The 10,060-nt window shown below is 39.0% G+C and overlaps 1 protein-coding gene across 1 annotated transcript in view; it reads left to right on the top strand.

Annotated features, from left to right (window-relative positions):
* Positions 1-10,060, top strand: part of LOC143019510 (uncharacterized) — a 30,649-nt gene continuing 20,589 nt past the window's right edge. Inside the window, exon 1 of the mRNA XM_076175189.1 lies at positions 1-223. The gene's annotated coding sequence lies outside the window, so the exon portion shown is untranslated. The remainder of the gene's footprint in view (positions 224-10,060) is intronic.

Here is a 10,060-nt window from a genome sequence, read left to right as displayed (position 1 = left end):
ATGATGTTTACAGTTGTGCGGATAGGCTGAGTGAGAGAGCGGTGGACTTAGAGGGGTAGTTTTTAATGTCATAGTTAATATATAAACATATTCAGTCTGCTTGTGCAACCCATGGTATCGATTGTATCATGGAAACTATTGTGAAAACGTCTTACCCCAAGTAGAACATATTTGGTTATGCCCAAAGATTCGCAAGTGCAGGCCGGAGCGAGTGGACGACACGGTAGGTGGGTAGCCTGAATATAATATGCATATAAACAGTTAAAACAGTGATGGTGATTAAATATATAGTGTTTAAGCACGCGTTTAGAGTTTGTGCAAAACAAATCTGCGGTAGCCGAGAAGGCTGAATTGGAAGTTTTCAGTGTTAATTGGAACATAGACGCGTTGTGATTGAACAAATGAACTCGAGGTTTTCAGCATTATTGCAATTTCAACCACAACCTATCCAGTTTATAAAGTTAGACTCAGTGCATTGGAATGCTCATATTTATGTGCCCCTGCTATCAATACAAAAGTATTATTGTGACACCTGTAGTGTTGATACCATTTGGGTTGACAGTGTGAGTATATACTATATATTTTAATGAGAAGGTTTACTTATGTTTTGCAATGAAGAGAAACATGCATTTGGTCACTCCTCTCCCTCATTAACTAAGGTCTAATATGTTACAAATCCAAACCTTACCAAACATCATACTTAATTTAACCACATGGCTTGTTCCATCAATTTTATCTGAGAGGTATGCCCCTCAGTTGTCGCCCATGCCTAGCTGTACTGCCGAATCTTAGCTGGTAGTGTGTTACCCATCTCCAACCAAGCCTTATTGGACCATACCCATGGGCTGTGCTTTCAAACCCTAGTCTTGGTGTCGAACAGTGGCCGAGGAGGTTGACATGACCTTCATAGGCATAGCATTGCTGCCTCGGCCCTCACCCTTGCTGGGGATATACATTTTTCTGAGTTGTTTTGTCTAATTAATGCAATAATGTTGTATGTGGTTATTATTCTTTAATTCCCATATCAGCAATGTCCGGCACTTGGCCTTCAAGCCAAAAATTTCATAACATCAATCAGTCCATATCAGCGATGGTTAAGAATTATAGGGTTCTTTTGTTTGATATATGTGAAAAAACTAGGTTTTACTTAATGAAGTTTGAAGTTCTGTATACTCTGTGCAGCCAGCACCTCAGGAAGGAATGCATTTAACGTAAAGTCTTAGTTGAGAAGTTAAATTTATTGACATTTTATATCATATTGATTTTCCAAGTACAGGAATCTCTTCATCGACTGCAGAACCTACTATACATTGTTATGTAGGCCAAGGGACTAACAACAATTACCTGCAAGTGGTGGTTCTGCAAGATGGACATCAGACAGAATCATCTCCCATCTACCAGTCTTCTAAACCTATCAAAATCCTAATCTCCATCAAGTGTATTCCTGAGGGATCAACATTCTGGATAGAGTAGAATGTCTTTATAAATTTTAATGATATTTCCTCCACCTTTTCCTGTAAGGAGACCTCTCATTTGGCAATTGCTCCTGTCCTACTACTGTAGTAACATAGAAGCAGTCTTACAGTAATACAACAAAGTAATTATTACTTCCCAGAGAGATTGACATGAGGGCATGAGGACCATTGTCAGGTATTGGCTATGGATTTCCTAGTAGTAAAACTTGAGGAACACTTATTTACTATTAGCCCTGCTGGCCTATATATATTCCAGGGGTGTGGCTTACAGTTCTGATGGAATTCTTCACAAACATTTCTGGAGTGGTTATCTTTCTAGGTTGGAGTGTTAATGTAGTGACTAGAATTATAGAGTAACTGCCAAGCCCAGGTACAACTTTGCATTTTTTTTTTTGTAATATTATCTTTATGAAAACCATGTTTAAAGTAGATATCTTATCTTGAAAATACTATTTGGAGGACTTTTTATGAAAATATTCATCGTGTGCTAACTTGAATTCCATAACACAGCTTACAGTGCCACCTCTTGGTATTAGTTCTGATGATATCATGACTTGTGTATCAACCCAAATGTCCTGTAGTGAAAGACAATTCCTTCATTTAAACTATGACAAATGTAACTGAAGGTGGAGGAAGTATACAAGGAATAAGGGAAGAATTTTACTGCTTTAATGTTTCGACCCTTAGGGTCTTGATCATTAAGCTTTGTGGTCAAGACCCTAAGGGTGGAAACGTTAAGACTAAAATTCTTCCATTATTCCTCGTATACTTCCTCCACCTTCAGTTACAATTCCTTCAGCAATATTGAGAGTTTTTCATTGTATTTTGAGAGTAGTTTTTGACTCCCTAAATATCTCTGTGACAGCCAAGCTGTATGGATAAACACCATAATTATGGGTTATCAATTTGAACTGGAATATGTCAGAAGTTTTCATATTGGTGCATCATGACGCAATGCTGTCTTTGGGCATTCAAAAAAGCTTTCAATATTTTTGGAATGTGCTCCTACACAATCCTGCAACATGTTCACATTATACCTCGTGGATACCACAATGATACTACGATGACGTACAGATATTTTTAATCTTGGCCTACCAGATAAAGTAAATTATTATCTGTTTGATTTGTTAGCCACATTAATTTAGATTGCATACTGTTTAATAAAAAAGCTTCACTGCAAATATTGCTAAGAAAGTACCAGTCTATTCCAGCAAAGGACAAGTGTTTTTTTGCATTTTCCCCCTCCTTTTTTATATTTATTCTCGTTAGGTAGTTTTTTTGTTATTCACTCACCATTTATCTTGGTTTTAATTTGCTATGCTTATTTATCTGATCAATTTGATAGAAATTTCCATTAACAATATCTCTTATCATTTTTTTTGCATATGCTTGAAAAAAAGGCCATTTAGTATTATTATAAGAGAATCTAGCTCTGTTATTTAGCTTCCAGTATATAATCTTTACATGAATGACATAATTGTAATTGGGGGATTATCATAAGCCATCTTATCTTGCCTTTCTCTCCGAGTTCTACATATTCCCAGTGTATGTTCTTTACGTGAATGACATAATTGTAGTTGGGGGATTATCATAAGCCATCTTATCTTGTCTTTCTCTCTGATTTCTATATATTCCCAGTGTATGTTCTTTACGTGAATGACATAACTGGAATTGGGGAATTATCAAATGCTATCTTATCTTGCCTTTTTCTCTGAGTTCTATATATTCCCAGTGTATGTTCTTTACGTGAATAACATAATTGTAGTTGGGGGATGATCATAAGCCATCTTTTCTTGCCTTTCTCTCCAAGTTCTATATATTCCCAGTGTATGTTCTTTACATGAATGACATAATTGTAATTGGGGGATTATCCTAAGCCATCTTATCTTGCCTTTCTCTCCGAGTTCTATATATTCCCAGTGTATGTTCTTTACGTGAATGACATGACTGTAATTGGGGGATTATCATAAGCTATCTTATCTTGCCTTTTTCTCCGAGTTCTATATATTCCCAGTGTATGTTCTTTACGTGAATGACATGACTGTAATTGGGGGATTATCATAAGCTATCTTATCTTGCCTTTTTCTCTAAGTTCTATACATTATTAATATATCCACCTATTTTCTTCTTTTCATCCCAATCATGTATTTTTGTAAGTAGTTGTTCATTTTCATGATTCCTAAGTTTGATATTATATAGTCTGTGGCACTCGACACGATAAACATTCATCAAACGCAATGACAATGCATGAAGAATGAACACAATTCATGTCACTGCAGAGAAGGTTATAGGAGAATGGCTGAAGCAGAACACATTTTGGGGATAGGATAAGTAATTTCAAATTGCAATAGATAAAAGGTGAAAGAGTTTTGGTGTAATTTACTTAGGTATTATTGACTTTAGGAAGTACTAAAAACTATATAGCAAGAGCTTTCCCCCTTATAAGGGAGGTAGCCAAGTCAAACACATGCACCCACTTCCACCCATAACGCTACCATCCTCCACCCTTATTTTCCTATTTTCAGAAGTCAATTGATACATTCTGGAGAAATGTTTATTAATGATGTTGCACTTCTGTTTTGGTGATGGTATAATTCTCTTATGTTGTTGCAACTGCTTCGTGGGTGGGTGGGGTGGGTTTAATTTTGAGTTTTAAATGGTTTTTTACCACTATACAATTCTCCTGTGTGTTTTCCGATATTATATTTGCTTGTTTTTCCTAATTTTCTTTCAGTCTGTGATTTTGTTTAACTGCTGTAGTTTTCATTTTCATGTTTTGTTAGGTTGTGTTTGATTTTTTGTTTCTTTTTTGTTAGGTTGGCAATCTTTTGTGTGTAATTGTGGTATTTTTTCTTATATCATATAGGAATATGTCTTTTGCATGCCTTCTGCAGTAGATAGTCACAATATCATCCACTGCTTTAATGCTAGGAACTGGTCTATATCAAAGTTCTCTAAATTTTTCTCTTTTTTGCTTTTTGGTAGTTTATGAAAGTTATTTTGTATGTAGATTGTATTTATTCTTCCAGATCTATGATAATCTTTGTTGGGAAGTGGTTTGAGGTCTGGTTTCCCTTGTTGGGAGATATTTCAAGTTGATTTTGTTGAAGACATTGTTTAGTGGGGCTGTTGCTGGAGTCATTATGTTTAGGTTGGGGATTTGTTCTAGTGTTTTGTGTCCTCGTTTGTATAGTGTTTGTATGTTGAGCCAGATTGGATGATATGTGTTCAGATCACCTGTCAGTATGTGATTTGTTTGTGAGTTGAGCGGTTGGAGTTGAGGGAGGTAGCCTCAGAGGGTTGATGTAATGGATAGTATGTAAATATTTGTGATGTAAGTTATCTTCTTTATTTGTGATTAGATTTATAAAAAAAATTGTGGTGTGAGTGCTTGTTTTGATTTTCTTTGTTTTGCTTGAAAAGGGTATACTTTTGTGTAATAGTGTTATGAATCCACCTTTATATTGTATTTTGTCTTTTCTTATTGGACAGACCACCAACTCAGTACTCAAATAACAACTCCCAGACACAAGTCCTGCCGGAAAAAACCCTCTTTCACCTGTAAGAACTACAATGGCATATCTGCACTCAGGACACAATCCAGCATGAAAACCACAACACAGAATAGGCCCGGCTACATATTAAAATTGCCCCAGATGCAACCGCCACATAGAAGACACAGCACCTCATACTAAAATGTCCCACACTAACAATCCCAAGACAATAACACAATATAAAAGTGACTTACGGTGCCATCTAAAGGCTGTTGCTGGTTACCTGAGGGCTACAGGTCTTCTGCAAGAGTGACCAAGTGCAATGGATTGATTGATTACCAAACACCATCCATCTCTACGACACTATCAACACAAAATAGGCCCGGCCACAGAATCAAACTGCCTCAGATCCAACCACCACAGAGAAGACACAGAACACCTCATTGTACAGTGACACTAGAAAGCCCTAGATAACAAGAAAGTATCTCTTCCCTGAGTGATGTATGAACATGTCATGTGGCCATTGGTGGTTGTCCAGATGCCATTGATCTCTTGCAAGAGATATCTTGGACAATAGATTAATTGACTAGTTAGATATGACATTGGCAGTGAACGATGCTTGACAGTTCAGACAAAGGGACCAATTGTGGGTACCTGCAAGTGATATTTCTGAATCAGATGTTGGAGAGAATCATTTCCATACTGCCTGCCTTCAAAACCCATAAATGCCATTGGCTCCATCTGGAGGTGTACTGATATTTGGTTTTTGGCAACTGCTCACTTTCTATGGCTATATACTGGTGACATAGGAACAATCTTACACTAATATAACTTTGAGTTTAAGTTTGGTGGACCTATGGATCATTCGTAGTCAATGTGGAGTTGTCATCATCAGGCAATTGTATTTAACATTTGATCACTCAATCCATTTCTCAAGGTTTCTCTTGCTTCAGACCTATGGCTCCTAAGTAACTGACAACCACTGGCAGTTGAAAAGTCCAAGAAAATGAATTGGACATCAAGTCAGTACTATATTTTCATTTGAAGTAAGAATGTCTTTGAAATCCAGATCTTCAATTTTTAGTTGCAACCCCCTCCTTTGTGGAGGACTTAAGATTACCATTTATTACTATGTAGAAATGCTATCCATTTTGCATTTTTTTTTTTTTTTTTAGTTGAATTTCATCATTTGACATTGGACAAACATCCAAACCTGCCTTCCTGGCTATAACACAAGGCATCCATATACTGTATCATCCCATCATCTGTCATGTCAGTCAAGATCTGAAGTTTGAATCTGACGTCTGTAGAAGGAAATATACTTTCAAGTTTGATATGTATAAATCATCATTATCATAACCAATTGGGAGCATACACCAGGGAGACTATTGCTTTACTCGTGTGCTGGTGCCAGTCACCATGATTAAGCATGCTTTGAGTCAAGCAACTACTGCCTGGGCTGATGCTACATGGTTCGCAGCTGTCTTCCCCTAATGTCAAGGTAGTGGGTGCATATATTCTCCCTTGACCTCTGATATTATTGGGTTAATATGTATGCCCAAAGCCCAGTCTCCCTTCATTGGGCTCAGTGGTGTGTGGGGTTGTGGGAGGGTAAAACATAGACATGTGTACATGGTAACCATATTTGACATCAATACCAGCCTGAGTAGAGGACCAAAGAGGTTTATTGCTGGTTTCAGGGGAGCGCCTCAGTGCATCCACAGCACTGGGACCTCATTTGGTGTCCAGGACTCCTATCTGCAGGCCCTGCAGGGATGCCACACATGGCAAACACGCATAAGAGGGTTGGATGGTCATTGACTCAGAGTCATCTGGGCCTTTTTTTCTTTCTTTCTTTCTTTCTTTCTTTCTTTCTTTCTTTTTTTCTTTCTTTCTTTCTTTCTTTCTTTCTTTCTTTCTTTCTTTCTTTCTTTCTTTCTTTCTTTCTTTCTTTCTTAGTGTCCAACACTCCCTCCTCACTGGTGGGTGACCAGTGGGGGAAATTGTTTAGTTGCTGACAGTCTGACCATGCGGCAGATAGCACTGGTGGGTTACATGGTACCAGTAGGCCACCAAAGGGGGTTGGCTGAGTCAAAGCACACACCGGAATCAGAAAAATAAATAAATTTCCCTTCTAATCTCTGCCATGGGAATGAAGTGTTACTGTGCCCCATCCTACATTGCTTGTGTCAAAAGCAGTGCAACACGGCATGACTTTATAGCAAGGCTTGACAACCTGAACTGACTATCACTTCACCATAGAGTAACACCCATTCTCATCCACTGATCTAGGTATAAACTTAAAACTTGTACTATTGCATTGCATATCAGTCCAGTATATCATCAACATCAATCAGAATGAGTAGGAGTTTAAGCAAGCCTGAGGGACCCCACTTGAAAATGGAAATGGCCGACTTCATCATTGGTTACCACATTTTGTCATTTAACCAGTTCTTATCCAGAAATATACCTGTCCTCCTATGCCTTACAGTCCTAATTTTTTTCAGACGTCCACCATGGGGTACCTTGTCAAGTCCTTTGTGAATCCAGGTAAAATCCACCAAGTGGTACCTTGTCAAGTCCTTTGTGAATCCAGGTAAACTATGCCAGATTTATGCTGGTCATGTTACAGGGATATATCACTATACAAGTTTCACCAGATTTGTTAAACAAGATCTACAAGTTCTGAATCCATTTTGGGCATAGAAAATCAAAATGTTATTTTCCAGGTATTTCTTTAACTTGTCCCAGGTTGTAGACTTCATCAACTTGCCAATTTCAGTAACTTGTATCAGATAAGCATTCACCAAATGTGGTTGCAGTTACATGAAGTTTGTGTTGGTCATGAGTTCAAAACAATTGGGTGAATATTATATGGGATGATGAGAAATGTATATTATTCAGTTGTATACTTTGCAATATGCTCCTAAGTAAGATAATATCTTACACTCCAAGCTTTATCCAAGTGTGTTTCATTGTACTATACTAAAGTACTGTATTCATCTTGCCTAGACATCATCCAAGACTTACAGGACAATTCCGGTCCCATGGAAGTAACTGAGTGCCCCAAGGCTTGCTACCTTGCAAGAAATGGACCACCACCTGCTATCACTCCTGTAGCCTACTGGTCAGCTCCACCCTCACCTTCAAGTTTCAGCCTCATCATGCCTGGGATGAGGACAACTACCTTGATGATTTCTTGTTGAGGCTCCACATGACTTCACCTCCAGTCTCGACTTCTGGGGGGGGGTGGGGATGTGGGTCAGTTGTCCTTGCATCTTCTCACAGCCCCTCAACCCATGGTGCTTCAAGGGAATCGCTCATACCACCCAGCTGCATGAGTCACACAAGAGGTTCTTTGAGGAAACGCATGTGCAGTACCAGCTCCACATTCCATCCTGGTTAGATCAGCGGCCTATGAATGGATGCTGTCAGCTTCTGCAATCCCATAATGACCAAGAACACCTGCACCTTGGGTGACTGTGTTGGGACAGACAACAGTTCTTTGAGTAACACATGTGCAGTACCAGATCCATACATACCATCTTGGTTAGATCAGTGGCCTGATAATGTATTGCGTTTGGCTTCCCAGGCATCGACACCTTGCCCTGACCTGACTTGGGTATATAAGCTGGACAGAATTGCCAAAGATTCAGATCACCTCAGAGCATCATGCTGCGAGTTTAGCTCGCTGCCTCTGTTGCTGTCTCCTCCTCCATTTCTCACAAGCAGACTGCCTTGGAACATGACTTGAACATCACCTTCCTTGCCATCTCACTCCCTTCATCCTTTCTCACAACTATAAAGTGAGCCATATTATCCTATTGGCACCCAATTTTCAACTCAAAATAAACTGTTTTCCCCAGCAGTGTTTGCCTTCCAGCAAAAATCCTGACAGATACCCTCCTTTTCAGTCTTTCTTGGAGTTGTAGACTTAGTGTCCACAATCTTCCTCGCTGTTGTGTGTCCAGGATCTTCCTTTTTGTCATTGAGCCCCACAAATTCATCTTGCATAAATTTGTTACTTGCTTCACATCAAATCAACATACAAATTCCTCCATAACTTCATTATTATGGTACTTTAGCTGAAAATTACTGACACTGTCAATCAAACAACCAATCGGTACCTTGAATTTAATTTAACGGAATACTTGCAGCCCCACAGTGGCTTGCAACAGTCCTTACAACTTCCCACATCTCACTGAGAAGGAACTTTTGACTGTTGCCTGTATTGTAGAAATGTGGGACTGTTTTTATATCACTGGTTGAAAGTGGTAGGGAGAGGAGGGATGTCCGCTGTCCATGTGTGGAAAAGTGAAAGAAATACAGTTGAAGTTGTGAAATATCTTAGGCTTGCTCCCTCAGGGCTGTACATCCTGACGGAGTTGAGAAAGTTACTGGTTTTAAAACTGGGCAGCTCTGCTCTCCATCTTGCAGAACTGCCACATGAAGGTACCTATCATTGATCCCTGCTGACATTGTTATCTGAGTTGACCAACATATTGGAGAAGGTCTTTTTATAGCTTAACCTCTTCACTCCGGGGCATATCGCACGTCTGGCAGCATTAGCTGCCCGAAGTGCGATGTTGCGTCATAATAATCGCATTATAAAAAATAAAGTCAGTGCTCAATCGTTCATTCTCTTTCACCTGTGTATTTTGATAACCATAGAAAATTGATAAAGCCAGTTTAGAGAGAATGGAAATTACGTAGGCACGACTACAATAAATATAATCAAGATGCCGACATCGGCATCATCGAGTACCCATTTGCTCCTCATGCCGCCTACGTAGGCGTCACCGTATGGAAGTGCTTAAGTTGGGATTTTTACACATTCCCCAATTCATTGGTTGGATGAGAGAGGTTACATTTACAGGTAGATGAATGTCAAAAATGTTGCCACAAACAAGATCAGATGCAAGGGGATGAGCTCTGTAGTTGTCCAGGAGAACATATTTACTGTATTCTGGTAGGCTGATCTTCCTGAAATGTTCCTTGATAGCTGGCATGAAATGATGGTAAAAGCACTCTTGAAACAGCAGCAGTCATCCAAACACTTACCTGTGCATTGTAGATGACTGGTGATGATGT

Source organism: Oratosquilla oratoria, chromosome 37 (genome assembly GCF_046742065.1).
Source record: "Oratosquilla oratoria isolate Oo_2021 chromosome 37, ASM4674206v1, whole genome shotgun sequence".
NCBI lineage: Eukaryota > Metazoa > Arthropoda > Malacostraca > Stomatopoda > Squillidae > Oratosquilla > Oratosquilla oratoria.
The sequence above is the reverse complement of the archived record's forward strand: the minus strand, read 5'-3'. Positions and strand labels throughout refer to the sequence as shown.